We start from the raw sequence: 19,234 nt of genomic DNA, 5'->3' as shown, positions 1-19,234 counted from the left end.
GGAGAAAAGGATGAGTTATTTATTGTCTCATTTAATTCTTACAATAAGCTTGTGACCCAGGTAGCATTCTTCTCCCCATTTTATAGATACAGTAAAGGAGGGGTTCGGAGCCTTGCCCAAAGTCTCAGTGGTAGATCTGGGATCTGGGAGAAAAAGCATTATTTTTGGTCTATTACTACCCATGCTCATACTGGGCTATTTCATGTGTTAGAGGATCTGAACCCTTCATAGTGGTCAAGGAATGCAAATAGAAAAGCACTTCTCAACCAGTTCTCAATTTCACCTCCCAGGGATATTTAACAACATCTGGAGACATTTTTGGTTTGACAACTGTAGTGGGAGGGATGCTCTTGGCATCTAGGAGGTGGAGACCAGGGATGCTGCTAAATGTCCTGCAACAGAGGACAGCCCCCAAGAATGATCTGGCCCAAAATGTTGATAACGCCGAAGTTGAGAAACCCGACAGTAGAGAAAAGAAAACTCAGAGCCCTTCACTGGTAATGTGGGTTGGATTAAAATAAATAGTGCATTTGACATCTGTTTTTTATTCCTTTTTTTTTTTGGTCATACCATGCTGAAGCAGGAAACAAGTGGGAAGAGGATGGGAAAAAGCTTCTTATGCTTAGAAATACCTGGAGACATTGTCATTGTATCCTTCCTATAGGAATACAAGTAAAATCTAAAGATCTGCTATGTATGTGTGGTAGACATTACTAATATTTGCCACCAGGATTTCCAATCTTTTTTCTTTTGGTTGGGGGCACATGCCCTCTTGAAGTTACTTGTAGTCATGTGACTGAAATGTGAGTTATGGGTGGAAGTCAGTCTATGATGTTCCATATTCTCTTCCTAGACCACAGTAATCATGGGAGTGTATGTTGGGATGGAGAAACCAAAAAATCTAAGCAGTGTGGAAAACTGTGCCAACACGTGGAGAATAGCAACCCTGCCCAGTCTTCCAGATCTGCTAAAGACTTTGAGTAAGAGAATCTTTTGTTGTTACACCACTGTGAATTTTGGAATTATCACTGTAGCATATCCTAACTTATCCTAATATATCCAAGTTAATTAGCAAGTAGTTTGCAATTCTCGAACCCAGAAATTTCCGGGATGTTACTTCTGCCTTTGGAATCAGGATATATTAATATTTCATATACGTATTTATTCACACTGCTTTTGCAAATTCTGATTAGCACTGAGGTCCTAGCAAGATGTTAGTCTTTATAAAACTCCAGTGACTGTGCAGTAAGCACCAAATGTTCTCACATATCGTTGTTGGGTCTGTATGTGAAAGCATATTTTTTTAGGCTTTGGAAATACATTTTATGTCTGAAATGATTTCTTTTGGCATTAGAATACGTTCTGAATTGTGACATCCCCAGCTTGATGACTTTTACCTGTTTATTCTATAAATTCTATTATGTAAGATATAAGGTAGATTTTACTTAGTTTCCTGAATTTCTTGATTAGAAATTGTGAAGATTCTAGGACAATGGTAATCAGCCTCTCCCTCTTCTCTTCCAATCACTTTACTCTTTGTTTCACCATAATTTGAATCAAAACTATATCATTATTTCTCTGACCTTTTGGAGACAATACACCTTAGTCTCAGAATCCAGAGGCTAGAGACCAATCTTTTCTTTTCAAGTTATCACCAGTACTTTGGTAACATTACATTATCTCTACAATCCAATGTGAGTTTTACCACCCCCCTTCCAAAAGTGTAATCATTTTAACTTACATCTAACATGGTCCTTACTGAATTTATTTACCTACTCAAGAGCATTTATGTACTTCACTGCAATCTTATAACTTTATTGAATGAGTGATAACCTTAATCTCAGGGTCAGCTGCCTGGAAATCCCCCAACTTTCTGCCTTCTAGGTGCTGTGTCTCTTTTCCCTTTGATGTCGGGTGAACTTCCCTGGGACACAGTCTCTCAGGCAGTAGAAAATTTAACATGCTTACCAAGATGCCTGGGCAGTTCTCTGCATCTCACTTTCTTGTGGTCAGTCCACACTGTGGCCTGTTGCCCTGTTACCCCCTGGACCCTGGTGGCTGCTGTCTTCTCTCCATACCACCTGTGATTTCTACATGCCTGTATCACCTCTAGCTTGGAGTACTCTTTTACACTACCCCAGAGTGCTCCTGTGACAGATTTCCATGGGGGGTTCAGGGGGAACACAGAGGTATCACAGCTCAGAATAGTCAAGACAAGTCATATAAAATGGAATCTTGGGCACTCCAGTTCTCAAGAATCCCTTGGCCAACCTCATCACTGGGAATCACTCAGTGGATGTGTTTCTTCTCTAGCCACAGCATGTCACCTGATACCGGGCCTTCTTTCACTATTGTACTCTCCTCACATAGCCCCTCCTCTCCTTTCTCAGCGCCCTCACTCGCTCTCCACCAAACTCTCCTTTGAAACCCATAATTGCCCTTACTCTAGTATGTCCAACAGTTTGACTTTCCCAATCTTTAACTCAACCCCGCTGCTGCTTTTTCATTTTATAAACTTCAGCCAGTCATTCTGCCAAACAAAGGCCATCTACTCTGGGTATATACCCTTTACAAACATAGGCTTTCAGATTAGCATTTTTTAAAAATCTGTCACATTGTTAGGATTGAGAATTCTTAATTTCTCAATGAGGAGCAAGCAAAATAAAATATCAAGGTATTTGAGAAGCCTAAGAAGGAGCAGACAAGTTTATGGGCAACAGTAGCAGGTGAGAGTACAGGTATGTTGTTGAGTTGTAGCTGACGGGAGTAGAGCGGTCAGAATTGGCCATGCAGTGGAGGCTCTCGGGAAGTATCACGTGGACAGAAGGAAGCTGTTGAACAATGTAAAGGAACAGAACATCATGCTCCAAACAAGAATGATCACTCTGGCTTCAGTCAGAAGGCCCCAGTCAGAGTGGAATGAGTGAGAACAGTTATAAGACCTTTACTCCAAAAGGAAATCTAAAATGCCTGGGCTGAGGCAGGACAAGGGTAGTGGGGTAAAATGCATTTGAAACTGTTAAGAAGGTGGGATTCAAGGAGTTCGGCAGCTGGGTGGGCAGACGAGTCAATGGGAGGATGAACCTGGCTTGAGCAGTTGAGGGGGTGACGTTGTGCCCTCTAAGATAAGGGGATGGGGAGGAGGAGCACTTTGGGGTGGGGGGGGAAGGAGAGCAGGGATTCAGTCATGCCTGCAGTCAGTTTGAGGTACCCTCATGAAGACGTTGAGTAGGCAGCTGTAGCCTGACAGGTGCCGGCACCCACAGATTTATCATACTTGGTTTTAAATGCTCTTGAGGATCATGACATTGCTAAAGCACCAACATAAACCAAGGGGTAAAAGATTGGTGTTTCAGAGTGAGTCAGTGGTCTGTGACTAAGACTCAAACATCTCCTTTTTGTGGGGTGAGGAGAATGCAGGAAGGGTAGGCTCGGAGACAAAGGGGAGAAGTTGTGGCCAGTAAGGTGAGAAGGGGGAGGTGACAAATACAATGGAAGCATGTGGTGTTTGAGTGGCCAGAGGGACATGCAAAAGCCACTAGAAAGTCAGGACTGGGCTGGATTAGGGAAACACAAGTCTAGTCTGTTTTGCCAAATTGCTGCCTTTGATTTCTTAGCTCTGTTAAATGGGCTGGAACTGAAAAGCAGACCTTAGCATTTTCAGTTTGCTCTACTTTCTACAAGGCACCCTGTCACAATTGGCAGAGGCAGGTAGCCCTTTAATAATCTGCAGAGGGTTTGAAGTGAGTAATAAACTTGGAAAAGGAGGATGAAATCTAACCCACGTCAGCAGAATTATAACTTTGTTGTCCCTACCATGGATGAAAAACAAGCATGGTGTTTGAAACCAGAAGCATGCTAAATTTTTGCTTCTTACACTTTAATTTTTTCTTATTTTAATTTTTCTGATGTCTATGTGATGTTCCCCACTACCTTCTATCCCCCCAAAAATCTTGGCAAGAGTGTCTTCTCCCTAACACTCCTCTGCCACCCTCCAGACTCCTGTGCCATGGACACCCACCCAAAGAATTATTACTAGGTAATTTAACTGAAAAAGGCGTTTCAAACTTTCTTCTTTGGTGAAGAAACACATGGTGGTCATTTAAAAACATTGAGTGGCTAAAGGAATTCCAGATGTCTTTCAGACAATAGATTAAACTGGAGTCTTGTTCCCCAATAACATACACTAGCACCAAGTTTAGCGCTGAAATCCAAGTTCCGTCTGTGCTTTGCCCTGGCACCATACCTGCCTGTGCTTAGTCGACAGGTCTCAAAATCTCAGGGTGATCTGCATATCTTGTCCTTAGGAATAAAAGCCACTCCCTTTAGGTGAGCTCGAGCCTGAATTGTTCCTAACAAAATCCTTTTGGTGTATACAAAATAACAGGTTTCTTGGAGTCAAGAGACAAATTCCTGAGGTCAAGACCACAGCGTGGCCCCATTGACTCTTTTCTACTAATGCAGGCTCTCAAAATGAAGCTTGGTTGTCATATACCGGCACGAAGACAATTTACTCAAGTCTCAGCAGTACCTAGATCTGAAGATACCAGCACCAGTGCCCTAATTTTTCCACAATTTGTTGCATTTGGTGCAAAACTCCTTTCTTTTTGAAATACTTCTCCAAGGTCCATGGTAGAAACCATGGCCTGCTGACTTTAAAGGAGAGGGTTGATTGAAAGCCTGTATATTTCTTGGGTTGTTTGATTGCACTTCAGCTTAGAAACCAAACGGAAGAGGGTATCAAATGCAGTTATCTAACATCTTCATTCACCTGTGTGTCTCCAGGCACACTAATTCAATATGGCCAAACTGAACTTATTATCTCTGCTCACAGTGTTGCTGTCCTCCTCCTTTCCTGTCCTGATGGCTAGTACTGCCATGTCCCCCAGACACCCAGTTGAGAAGGATGGGAGTTATCCAAGACATGTCTTGCTTCTTCACCAGTCTCCAAATTCTCTTGATTTCTGCCTCTACCATCTCTTATTTCCTTTCTCTCCTCTGCTTTCCCACCACTTTAATTAAGGTCTCCACCATGTCTTACTTACATGGTCTACAGTAATAGTGTTCTGTTGAATTTTACTGCCTCGAAACAGCTTACCACCCCCGATCTCAGCAATTGGCTTTGTCCTCCTTACAGAATGCCCCTGCTGTGTTGCAAATCTGATTGTTTTATTACCGCTTAAGACCCCTCAGCGATTTCCCATGACTCCAGGATGATGTCTGAACCCTTTAGCATAACCTCCAAGGTATTCTCACTATGGCATGGTCACTACCTTCCTTCCTTACTCCATGATCCACCGTTGTGCTGTGTGACCCCATGTTTCAACCATATCATATGATGCCATGTGATAATCCTGTAACACACCAAGTTCCACGGGCTTGCCATTTGTTTCACGTACCCTGCATTTTCCATTCTCTCTGCCCTGAGTGTCCTTCCTCCTCTCCTCTGACTGGCGAAACTCCAGGGTGTGTTCATGTGTATTGGATCATAACCAAACTGTGTATCCATCTGGGGGTCATGTTTTTAAAAGTCTGAAAAACATAGGTCTAGGGCATGATCATAATTTCTAAATCCCCTTTAGTCTAAAAATGACCACTGCCCCCTTGCACAGTACACAAGCATGTATGAAAAAACAAGAGAGAAAAGTTTCAGGAAACAGTTACCTTTACTATATGGCAGGCATGCTCGTATTTTCTATTCTAATTAGACTATCCCATTCTGTTTTGTTTTGTTTTGTTTTGTTTTGTTTTAAATTCTGGTTGTGCTTACTCTTGGCCCTACCAAGAAACAGCTGTTTGTAAGAGGGAGCTATGCATGGTTGGTGGGATTGGTATCAAGCTGATGAATAGAATTCCTTGCATTTTAAAGAACCAAAATTGGTGTGAAAAGCAGCTCAATTCTGATTCTTCCAAGAGCTGAATGAAGTCGCCTGATTAACGGAGCATGAACTCAGAGACCGGAATGGCCGAAGACCATGGAGACCCAGTGATTTTGGTTTTAGGGATTTGGAGGCCCGTGCTATGGCCTCATCATTTGAGAATGCTTCCAGCAGCCACCCTGGGGGTCAGCGAAATCAGTGTAGCGCTTCTGCTTCAGTTGTTCCCGCTGCTCTGGTTGTTCTCTGTGCAGAGCAAACTGGCTGACAATTAGCAGCTGAGCCTGTAAACAAAGTCCGTGCAGAATTTCAATCCCTTACTAATGAGCAGTGATGTTTGTCAAGAGAACACTGTTGTTTATTCTATTGGATTTCACATGCAAAAATATTATTTGGTATTTTTGCAACCAGGGAAGAGGGAAGAGAGGAAGTTAGAGATCAAGGCAGATGCAAACAGGCCAAAATGGCAAGTAATAGAACTTTCACATATGTCTTAAGCCAAGTTTTAAGTGAAATTATTTATTTAGTTAATTTAATCTAATTGTTTATTAGATTAGAACATTTATCTTTTGTTCCCTCAGCAGGTACAAAATATAGGGAGGTTCAAGGCAAGGGGAGATTTCAGCTTAGTCAGTAGCTCTTTTCAGTACTTCCTGGATTTGCCTGGTAGGGCTGTTGTATGTAACAAAGTTTTACAAACTAGGTGGCTTGAAACAATAGAAATGTATTCTCTCATGGTTCCAGGGGCTAAAAGTCTGAAATCAAGGTGTGAGCAAGACCATATTCTCTGAAGGCCCTAGAAGGGGATCTTTCCTTGCCTCTTCCTAACTTCTGGTGGTGTGCGGGCAGTCCTTGGTTTCCTTGGCCTATAGATACATCACTTCAGTCTCTGCCTCCTCCTTCTTCACATGGAATTTTCTCTTCGTGTCTCTGACTTCCCGTAGTGTTCTCTCTATCCCTCTCACTACAGGCTGATAGTGTTTTTGCTGATATAAATTTCTCAAAAATTTGTCAGTTTTCTGGTGAAATTCATGGGAGTCCTATGCATTAGACATGAGGATCCTCCAAAGATCCTTCCTGAATGACCCCATCACTATTCCTGGCTTCTGCCAGGATGGTTGATTGAATCCATAAATCACATGTCCAGTCTCTTCAACAAACTATTATCTATTATCCAGCCACACCCTTGGTGTTCTCTCCAGAGCACATTTTCTCATCTTTTGCTATCTGAATAGGCTGAGAATTTTTCAGAGCAAGTGCTGGTCCCTTTTGGTTTGACCATTCTTTCTCAATCTGTCCCTTTCCTTTAGCATTTTATTATAAGCAGCAAGGAGAAACCACACCTTCCACACTTTGCTTGGAAATCTCCTCAGCCACATATCCAAGTTCATCACATGTAAGTTCTATTTGGCATGAAACTCTAGGATATGATTCAACCAAGTTCTTTACCACTTTATAACAAAGATCAACTGATTGTACATGTTAATCACACCTACAAAATACCTTCACATAAACATATAAATCAGTGTTTCATTAAATAACTAGTTACTATAGCCTAGCCGAGTTGATAAATAAAACTAACCATCACACCCCCAAAGTCAGACTTGGTCACGTTTATCAGTAAGTATCTGATATTTTATAAGATAAAGTATTGCTTACTTGTGCTTTTATTTGTGAGTTTTAGGCTTTATACTTAAAAGTCTTTTGTATTTGTTTTATTTTATTTTTTATTTCTTCTTCTTCTTTTTTTTTTAAGAGAGAGAGAGAGAGAGAGAGCATGAGCAGGGGAAAGGGAGAGGGAGAGAGAAAGAGAACCAAGCAGGCTCCACACTGATGCGGGGCTCGATCCCACAACCCTGAGATCATGACCTGAGTTGAAATCAAGAGGCCGGTGCCCAACTGACTGAGCCACTCAGGTTTTATTTTAAATCCTTGCTTTGGAATACATATGGTTTTGAAAATGCTAGTTATTAAATGCTCTCCTGTTAAGTATCATGTCTCTATATAAAACATTGCTTTGTTGCAGTAAGAAAAGTATTTTGAATTTTTAAAATTTCTTTCATGAAATTGAGTTTTTTATCACATGCAGTTTTCACACCCACGTGCATGATATGGTGCAACATTAGGGCTGGCAAAACACAAATTACAGGGCTATGTGCTTTCTTGTTAAGGGCTTACAGCATCAAGAGACACAAGAGTGGATCCAGATGATAGAAGAAACCCTTGTGTACCTATTGGAATCACCTGGAGAGCTTTTAAAAATCCCAGACCCATTAAATCAGAAGGGCTAGGGGTGGTAGATAGGTGTTAGTATTTGTTAAAGTTCCCTAGGGGCGCCTTGGTGGCTCAGTCAGTTGAGTGTCCGACTTTGGCTCAGGTCGTGATCTCACAGCCCGTTCTCACGGTTCAAGCCCTGTGTTAGGCTCTGTGGTGACAGCTCAAAGCCTGAGCCTGCTTTGGATTCTGCATCTTGCTCTCTCTCTGCCCCTTCCCCACTTACGCTCGCTTGCTTGCTCTCTCTCACAAAAATAAATGAACATAAAAAAATTAAAAAAACTAAAGTTCCCCAGATGTGATGGTTTAAAAATATACCTATAAATCCTTTGATACTCCTTTCTCCAAGAAGTGAAAGTTAATTCCTCCCTCAATGAGTGGGCTGGACTTAGTGACTTGTTTCTAACAAGAGCATACGGTGGCAGGGACTGTGTGTGACTTCTGAAACTAGGCCATAAAACACTTTGAGGCTTCCTCCTGGCTTTCTGTCTTGAACCACATGCTTTGGGGCAAGTGGGCTACCATGGTCATGACACTCAAGCAGCCCTAGAGAGTTCCGGGTTATAAGGAACTGGGAGGCCTCCTACCAATAGCAGCAAGGAACTGAGGACTTTGCAATGGTTAATTTTATATATTGAAGGGAAGAAAAAATTCTTACTCCACCTTTCAAAGTCTTCCAGCTGGACTGAGAATTAAATTGACATGAGACAGACTAACAGGAGAAAAAACCCCAAGTTTTATTATGTGTGCACACAGGCCCAATAATTACATTGAGACCAAAGAAATGACCAAAGCAGGCAGGTTTTTGTACTTTTTAGGCAAAGAGACAATAAATCAGAGGAACTGACAGGACAAAGAAAATTTAACTTTGGGGTCTTTGATCAGTAAGGAATTCTAAACAATTTGGGCTGGGGTAGAAAATTAGTAAAAAGTAGCAAGGGTTATTTATACAGCTTTCTCAGCCCTGAATTTCCTATCTCTGGTGATGAGGATGTCTCTTTACCTCCTGATACAGGGAGGGTATCTTTCACATGAGAGATTTATTTCTTGCTTACAGGGGGACAAAGGAGGGCCTGAGTGGCCTTCTTGTGCAGGTTGTCTCTTAAGTAACTTTTCCTTAACATAATCAGTATGTCAAAGTGGCACATTTTGGAGCAGCCTGCCCTTGGGCCCTACAGATTCAATTTAACTGGGCCACAGGGTTTCCGGACATTCGGACAAATACTATTCTGGGTGTGTCTGTGAGGGTGTTTCTGGATGAGATTAACGTTTGAATAGGTAGACTGAGTAAAGCAGATTGGCCTCCCTAATGTTTACGGGCCTCATCTAATCCATTGAAGACCTGAATACCACAAAAAGACTGAGTGAGAGGGAACTCCTCTTACCTGAGTGCTTGAACTGGGACATCAGTCTTTTCCTGCCTTTGGACGTGAACTGAAATACCTACTGTTCTTGGGTATCAAGCCTGCTGGCTTTGGGACTGGAATTGACACCATCAGCTCTCCTGCTTCTCAGGCTTTTGAATTTGGACTGGAATCACAGCTTTGGCTCTCCTGAGTCTCTAGCTTGCTACCTACAGATCTTGGGACTTCTCAGCCTCCATAATCATGTAAACAAATTCCTTATTTTATATATATATATATATATATATATATATATATATATATATATATATATATACACAAATATATATAACATATATACATATATATACAAATATATATGTATATATATATATATACAAATATATATGTATATATATACATATATATATACAAATACATATATATATATATACAAATATATGTATATATATATATATTTGTATCCTATTGGATCCTCTTTGGAGAAGTCCGTCAAATCAGCCTTCTGTCAATCGCCATGTAAGAGAACCATCTTGGAAGCCCCATTCAAACCTTCAGATGACTGCAGCCCAGGCTGTGGCAACCTCATGAGAATTGCTGAGCCAGAAACTTGAACTAGGCTATTCCCAAATTCCTGAGCCATAGAAACTGTATGGGATAATAAATGTTCATTGTTTTCATCTACAAAGTTTTGTGGTAATTTTTCATATAGAAGTAGATTAGACCACCCTAGGTGATGCCAATATACGGCCAAGCTTAAGGAGCACTGCCTTACTCTTCTGTCTAAAAATCATGAAATACTTGCCTTTTAGGTACTCATAGGGATATTTAGCACTTATTTGTGTTGTAACAGATCTGTCAAATGTCTCACTGAAGCAACAGATCTGTTGCGCTAACTCTTCTGCACTTCTCAATAATGTCCAGTTTCGTCCTTATGTCCAGTCACATCCTCCATCAGTGAGCTTCATACCTGGACCATGTTACATTGACCTGGCCCTTTTCTCTATGCACTTGACTTCCCAGAATTGACTTCCCAGCTCCAGTGATTCTGGTATCTTATGTTTGGGTGTAGACTTCTTTGTGTTTGGGACAAGCCCGGTGAAAGACAGAGTATTGTTCTCAATGTCTCTGCTTATTTGCACCTTTCTTCTTTATTTTCAGAAGAAATTCCCACCGGAAAAATAACGGAAGCCACTGCACACAAATTCCCTCAATTTTCTTGCCATCATGCTGCTTTTGTGTGCAATCTTTTCTGTCCTCTGGCTGTTGTTCTTGAAGAGTTGCTGTTCTCCTTTTCATGGGTGAATATTCCCACCTCTGTTCTGCGTCTTCACTGCTCCCCCATCTCCTAGCCTCTTCTCATTGAAACTACTCGTAACTTAAGGATTAGACTCTTTCCTCAGCTGAACTCTAGACTTCTAGAAAGCAAGAGGAGTGTCTAATTGATGAAGATTCATTGAATATAGGAGTGAATACATTACTTTTGAAAATACAGGAACACTTAAAAATAGAGTTATTCTTTGTCCACGTCTACCCCCAAATTTGTATTTCGTTTCATCGAAAAGGAAAACTAAGATGAAAGTTAGAGCCTCTTTTCCAGAGATGTAGTGAAGGAAGCTACTGGCTGGTGGTAACTACCAGTTTGGCAATGTAATGGCCACTTCACAACATTTAAAGCATTATATTGAAACAAGAAGCCAGAGATTCAAGACATTTTTTCTCTTACTGATACCTGAGTATTCTTGATTTCTCTTTATTTTGTAGAGTCAGAAAGGCATGTCCACTCAAACAGCCTAATGAAATTTTCTGTAGGAAGCAGAATAACAGCCATTATTGGGTGTGAGGATCCCTGTAGCAGCGTGGCTGCCTTTGCTCTCAGTCATACCCTTTATTATATTCTCCTCTTGGAATGTGAACTGTACACTGAGTACATTGGATTCTTGCCTTGTCCCCAATATCGTGCCTATTTTCTCTATACTCCACAGGCCTGTTGTTTGTTTTCGAAAACTCCATCCACTGCCATGACTTAGGGTCAGTAAGACACAGGAAGGAACATGGACTTTGTATTTAATGAGAGTTAGTTGAATCCTGCTTCTGCCATTGATTAGCCATGTGGCTTTTGGGAAGTTTTTTGGTCTTTCAAAATCTCTTTTAAAATGAAAAAATGTCCTCATCAGTAAAAATAATGCATAGGGCAGAGTTGTCACGGACATTGGATGAGATCATTTTAAAAACATTTGTTATGGTGGCAGTTTTGTTGCTTTCCATATTCACAGGTGACTTCCTAACATACATAGTTCCAGTTTTCTCGTTAGATCCAAATCCATGATTACAACTGCATATCTCAAAGGCACCTCATAAAGGTATCTTCAACACAGTGATTCAACCCATGTCTTTCCTTTCATCCTTTCTTTTCTGGTGTTCTCTAGTTTAATTAACAGCAACGTCATTCAGCTGTCCAACCTAAAAACCTTTGCATCATCATCCATCTTTCATCTTCCTCCCCCTCAGTCCCCAGGATCTATCAGTCAACAAACTGTTGATTCTGTCTTGATGGTACGTTAAAAATATAACCTGTCCTCTTCCTCCCTATTCAATTGCTTTAGTTCTGACTCTTGAACCTGGGCCTGGGCCATTGCCTGGGCCATGTAAACAAAAGCATTTCATTCATTTGCTTACCCACAAGACACATTTTTTTTTAATTTTTTTTTAACGTTTATTCATTTTTGAGACAGAGAGAGACAGAGCATGAATGGGGGAGGGGCAGAGAGAGAGGGAGACACAGAATCGGAAGCAGGCTCCAGGCTCCGAGCCATCAGCCCAGAGCCCGACACAGTGCTCAAACTCACGGACCCCAAGATTGTGACCTGAGTCAAAGTCGGACGCTTAACCAACTGAGCCACCCAGGCGCCCCCCACAAGACACATTTGTAACAGTGTTCTAGAGGACCCCACAGCCTTTGTAGCTTCTTCAGATCCCCCACAGTGCTTGCCAAGGACCATGCAGTTGATGCTGTGGACCCCAGTAGCCTGAGCCAGTGAGTCACCACAGCCCCCACACCCAGAGTCTCCACACACCCCTTCAGTTGGCACCTTGCATTACTAGACCCAGCGTCACAGCCTACTCCAGTGTGACTCCACCCACTGGTGAAGGTCTTTCCTTGCTAAAGTCAGCCCATAAAGTTTGGAAGAGACGACTGCTTCTTCAGCCGTGCAGATACATATAGAAGGCTACAGGGATCACAAAGAATCAGGGAAATATGACTCCACTAAGGAAACACAGTAAACTTTTAGTTCAAATTGACCCCCAAAGAAGTGGAGATACATTAATTGCCCCAAAAAGAACTCAAAATAATTGTTCTAGAGGTTATTAGAGAACTACAGGACAATGCAGTTAAACAATTTAATGAAATCAAGGCAATGATGTAAGAAAAAAAAATTGAAAGTCTAACAAAAAGATAGAAAACAAAAAAGAACCAAACAAATTTTGAGCTCAAAAACCAAAGCCTGGACTGAAATTCCTTAGAGAGCTTCAACAGCAGACAGGACCAAAGTGAAAAGTCAGTCAGCTCAAAGACAGATCATTTAAAATTGTCCAATTAGAAGAACAAAAAGAAAAAAGAATGAAAAGAAATGAAGGAAGCCTATGGTCCTTAGGGACACAATTAAGAGAAATAATCTATATTATCATTGGAGTCCCAGAAGAAGAAGAGAGAGAGAGAGAGACAGAAAGCTTATTTTATTTTACTTCATTTATTATTTTTTAAAGTTGATTTATTTGTGAGAGAGAGAGAGAGAGCACAAGCAGGGGAGGGACAGAGAGAGGTGGGGGACAGAGGATCTGAAGCCGTCTCCATGCCCACAGCAGAGAGCCCAATGTGGGGCTTGAACCTAGGAACCATGAGATCATGACCTGAGCTGAAGTTAGACGCTTAACTGACTGAGCTACCCAGGTGCCCTCAGAAAGCCTATTTTAAAAAATAGTGGCTGAGAACTTCCCAAACCTGGGAAGAGACTTGGAATCTAAGTTCATGAAGCTAATAGGCACCCACCCCCCTAAATTTGAATCCAAAGCAATCTACTCCAAGACCCATTATAATAACACTGTCTGAAATCAGAGACAAAGAGAAGTTTTAAAGCAGCAGAAAATTCTCTCACACAGCTGAGCCCATATAAGGCTTTTAGCAGATTTCTTAGTAGAAACCTTGCAGGCCAGGAGAGAATTGCATGATATATTAAAATGCTAAAAGAAAAAAACCTGTCAGCCAAGAATAGTTTACCCAGTAAAATTGTCCTTCAGGAATGAAGGTGAGATAAAGACTTTCCCTAACCAACAAGAGCTGAAGGAGCTCATCATCACTGGACCTGCCTTAAAGGAAATGCTGGAAGGATTCAAGCTGAAATGAAAGTACACTAACGAGTAATACAGAAAGGTGAAAATATACAACACACTGGTAAAGGTATGTATATATAGTCAGATTGAAATACCTTCCTGAAATATGATGGGATGTTTACCACTTAACTGTATTATACAGATTAAAAGACAAAGGTATTAAAAATAGCAATAGCTACAATAACTTGTTAATAGGTGCACAATATAAAAAGATGTAAACTGTGGTATCAAAAAGCTAAAATGTGGGGGTGGGAGTAAAAGGAAAGAGTTTGTATGCAATCAAAGTTAAGTTCTTAGCAGCTTAAAATAGGCTGTTGTACTTATAAGATGTTTCAAATAAGCCTAAGGGGCCTGGTGGCTCAGTCGGTTAAGCGTCCGAATTCGGTTCAGGTGATGATCTCATGGTTCATGGGTTCGAGCCCCACGTTGGGCTCTGTGCTGACAGCTCAGAGCCTGAAACCTGCTTCGGATCCTGTATCTCCCTCTCTCTCTCTGCCCCTCCCCAACTCGTGCTCTGTTTCTGTCTCAAAAATAAATAAACATAAAAAAATTTTAAACATAAAAAAATTTTAAACAAATAAGCCTAAGGGTAACCACAAAGCAAAACCCTATGGTAGAGAGGTACAAGATTATGAGAAGGGAATCAAAGAATATCACTACAGAAAATTACCACTTCACAAAGGAAGACAGCAAGAGAGGAAGAAAGGAACAAGGGAACTACAGAACAGCCAGAGAACAATTAACAAGATGACAATAGTAAGTCCTTACCTATCTAATTATTTTCAAATATAAGTGGAGTAAATTCTCTAACTCAAAGGGCACAAAGTGGCTGAGTGGATTTAAAAAAACCAGACCTGAGGATATGTTGCTATGGAGTCTCACTTCAGCTTCAAGGACACGATAGGCTGAAAGTGAGGAAGGGGAAAAGATATTGCATGCAAATAGGAAACCAAAAGAGAGCAGGGTAACTTATATCAGACAAAATAGACTTTGAGTCAAAAAGTGTAATAAGAGCAAAGAAAATAATTATATAATGATAAAAGGATCAGTTTGTCAAGAGGATATAACAGTTGTAAATACATATCCACCTAATATTGGAACACCTAATACCGACAGAGCTGAAGGGAGTTGTAGATGAGAATACAATAACAGTAGGGGACTTTGGTACCTCATTTTCAAAACAACCTAAGTGTCTATTGATGGATGAATAAATAAAGATGTGGTCTAAATGTATGCAATGGAAGATTATTCAGCCATAGAAAGAAGGAAATCCTGCCTTTTATGACAACATGGATAGACTCTTATGCTAAGTGAAATTAGAGAAAGCAAAATACTCAATGATCTTATGTAGGGAATCTAAAAACATTGAAATTGTGGAAACAGAGTGGAATGACATTTGCAGGGGCTGAAGGGTGGGGGACATCAGGAGATGTTGATCAAAACCTACAAACTTATAAGCATACATTAAAAGATGAATAAGTTCTGAGGATCTATTGTACAGCATGGTGACTATAGTCAACAATGCTACACTGTATTCTTGAAAGTTGCTATGAGAGTAGAGGCTTAATGATCTCACCATAACAATGGTAACAACAAGAATAACAAAATGGTAATCATATGAGGTCAAGGATATGTTAAGTAACTTTATTGTAGTAAACATTTCACAATGTATGCATGTATCAAATCATCACTTTAAACTTACAGAATGGTATATATCAATTACATCTCAAGAATGCTTAAAAAAAGAAATCTATTCTTAAAAAAAGAATGCTTAAAAAAAAGAATGCATGTTAGAAAAAGCCTGCACTTTAGATTCCTTATCCAATAGCATAGGCTCTAAATAGCACATTTCCTTTTCTAATTTATAGAATCATAAATGGAAATATTATTTATGATACAATGTGTACATTACTTCCAACTTTTTGTGTTTTTAACTCGATGAATTATAACTCCTTTTATAATGAGGCAATATGTTTAATTTTTAAAATTATGCATTGATATTGAAACCCAGTTCCTGATTTCTGTTGGCCAGCAGGGTTCAATGTATGTGATCATTCCAGAAAACCACTTAGCTTCAGGGAGGGACAGGTCAGCCAGGTGGAGAAGGAGAATCAGGTTCTAAGCAAAGTAGGGCATGATAAAGTGGCTTTCATGAAGAGCCTTGCTTTGTCTTCAGATCAAACATTCAGCATCTTGAAAAAGTCCTCTCACTAATTTGTGCACATATTTCTTTTGAGATTGATGCTTTTGGAAGGAAAGTACAGATGACAGTGTCTGAGGGCAGTGCTTTTAGTAAGATATTCCTGACCCAGTTAAAGAATCTCAGATTTCAAGGAAAAACCCATGTTCCCAATTTCCCCGGCAGGTCTATGACACATTTGTAGTGAATTCATTACAATTTTTAAACCTTTTCCCATATAAAATATTATGAGTATAAATGTATGATTTGGAGGTGTAACACAATTGTCATCCATTTTGTTTTGTTTTGTTTTGTTTTTGCTGTTCTTACCCTAGGCAGAATGGAGGCTGTTCTGGAAATCGGACTGTTAAAATGTCCCTTTTTCAAGTGTCAACAAATGTAATTGGTTCTTATGAAAGAGGACATGGTATCTTAATGGCTGCATTAGGAAGGAAAGGTATATTAACAATTGAGAGGATAATAGGAGGGTTTACCATTGCCTCAAATATAATGAACACATAGAACACACCTTTAGGCAGTCTCCATTCTAGTTCTAACCATTGAGTATTGCAGTTTTCCCACCCTTTATTTAGGGGGAGCAGAGAAACAACAGGACAGTCTCTCACCCTCACAATGTCTACCTTCTGTGCACTCTGTAGATGTCTCTAGTACCCAAGTCATCTCCCTTGCCTACTTCTAATTTCCACCATAGCTGTGTTGCATAGTTCCTTGTGTTGGGGAGCATGAATGCCTTTTCCCCTTCACAGGAGCAAGAACGCTTGTCCCCTTCAAGCTCCTTCTAGCTGGACTAACAAACAAATTGACATTGATAGGGAAAAATCTGTTATATGATGGCCGCAGGACTGATAAGGGAATTTCAGTCCCTGCCTGAAGACTTCCCATCTGGGCTCTTCTTCCCACCCTGTTTGCCTCAGGCGCCAAATTACTACCAATGAGGGATTGGGAAGTAACAGACTATAAATTGTCCCCTCTGTTGATGCTCTGGGCTCAGACCTCTGGAGAATGATCTCCTCTGAGCCCACTGGTGTAAAATAAACCTCCTGCCTTCCAAGATCTCCGAGTACTGCTTGGTTCTTCTGCCAGGTGATCCAGACCAGTTTCTGTAACATTATAAGACAAATTAAGACAAGAAAAATCAAATTTAATAGGTGTACGTGTGGGGAATCCATATACACGGAAATTCCAGAGTCAGGCACACTGAGGTCTATATGTCATCCTGAACTAAGGAGAAGGGGTAGGGAGGGATCTAAGACTTCAGAGGATAGGAATGCACTTCACAGGCAATGAGAAAAGCAGATGTTTGGTGATTAGATGTTTGCCCTACCATACACATGGGTCACTCAGATAAAATTTCTCTCTGTTAATAACCCTTATTCTAGAAAAGACCCCCAATTTAGATTCTTCTGTGTGGTTAAGGGAGGGACAAAAGTTTTTCTTGAGCACATAGGGTCTCAAGTACCTTCAGCTCAAAATAATCCACATGCCAAAGTGGCACATTTGGTTGGGGTGGGTGCCTGTCTTGAACCCCTTCACTTGCATGCACAGATTTGCCACAAAAGTCTCTGTATTAGTTTCCTGGGGCTGCTGTAACAAAGTACCATGAACTTGGTGGCTTATGTAATAGAAATGTTTTGTCTCATACTTCTGGGAGGGTGGCAATTTGAGATCAAGGTGTTGGCAGGCCATGCTCCCTCTGAAGATGTTAGGGAAGGCTTGGTTCCAGACCCCTCTCCTAGCTTCTGGCAGTTTCTTGGCTTGTGGCAGCAGAACTCCAGTCTTCATATAATATTCTCTTTGTGTGTTTGTATCTGTGTCCGAACATCCTTGTCTGGGTAAGGATAATGTTCATCTTGGATTAGGGTCTGCTCTAATGACCTCATTTTAAACCTTAAACTCCCCTTAAACCCTTGTTTTTGGTCTCATGGCCTTGGCTTTCTCTCCTGTCTCACTTTCCCTGTGTCTTACTACAACAACTTCTTGGGATCTGTTCTCACACAAATTACCAACACTCTGCTGAGATTATCTCCTGTCTCAGACTCTGCTTTTGAGACAGTCCAAACAGCTGCTTTCCTTATCTTCAGTAGAAAAAGTAAGTAATTCCCTAGAAGATTGACTCTCACTTCAAGTTATACATGATAGTAGTACCTATGGTTATGATATTACTATAAAAAAGTATATTTTTCTCATCTCCATAAACATGGCCAGTCTTGCCGATAGACATATAGCAAATATAACTTTACTGCTGAAAATACCTTTGAGACCCTACTCCTATGTTGGCAGGTGAGAAAATTGAAGCTCAGGGAGTATATAATTGATAATACAAAAAGTTAAAAGCAGAGATAGGGCTAAAACCTAGATTTTCTGATACCTAAATTAGCATGTTTTCCCACTACATATTTAATTCCTGTTGCCAGGAATACTTCCTATGTTAATAAATGTCATTCCTTTCACAGAGTGCTTTATAACCTTTTAAGGTGATGGAATATAAACTTCTTAAAGACAGGGCAGATTCCTATTTGTATTGTGACAAATGGGGTTAATGTCTTTCATAGAAGGGTGCTAAATAAATATAATGTTAGCTCTGTAATGGCACAGGTTTTTTTTTTCTTACTGAAGTATAGTTGCCACACCATGTCACATTAGTTCTATGTATACAGCATCGTGATTGCATTGACCATTCAACTCTGTACTTTGTGCTATGCTTGTGACAAGTGTAGCTACCATCTGTCACCATACAACACTATTACAATGCCATTGACTATATTCCCTATGCTGTACCTTTCATCCTCATGACTTACTTATCCCATAACTGGAAGCCCGTATCTTCTACTCCTCTTTACCCGTTTTGTCGATCCCCCCCCACCTCCCTCCCCTCTAGCAACCATCAGTTTGTTCTCATTCTGTTTCTGCTTTTTTAGTTAGTTCGTTTGTTTTGTTTTTTTAGGTGCCAGGTGTAAGTGAAATCATATGGTATTTGTCTTTCTCTGTCTGACTTCATTTAGCGCGATAACCTCTAGGTCCATCCATGTTGTTGCAAATGGCAAGTTCTCATTCTTTTTATTATATATGTGTGTGTGTGTGTGTGTGTGTGTGTGTGTGTGTGTGTGTGTGTGTGTGTGTATACACAC

The 19,234-nt window shown here is 40.5% G+C and overlaps 1 protein-coding gene across 1 annotated transcript in view; it reads left to right on the top strand.

Moving 5' to 3' along the window:
- Positions 1–14,148, top strand: part of FANCB (FA complementation group B) — a 74,637-nt gene extending 60,489 nt beyond the window's left edge. Inside the window, exons 12-13 of the transcript XR_006593343.1 lie at positions 854–980; positions 13,814–14,148. The gene's annotated coding sequence lies outside the window, so the exon portion shown is untranslated. The remainder of the gene's footprint in view (positions 1–853; positions 981–13,813) is intronic.
- Positions 14,149–19,234: the final 5,086 nt, after the last annotated feature.

Source organism: Felis catus, chromosome X (assembly GCF_018350175.1).
Source record: "Felis catus isolate Fca126 chromosome X, F.catus_Fca126_mat1.0, whole genome shotgun sequence".
NCBI lineage: Eukaryota > Metazoa > Chordata > Mammalia > Carnivora > Felidae > Felis > Felis catus.
The sequence above is the reverse complement of the archived record's forward strand: the minus strand, read 5'-3'. Positions and strand labels throughout refer to the sequence as shown.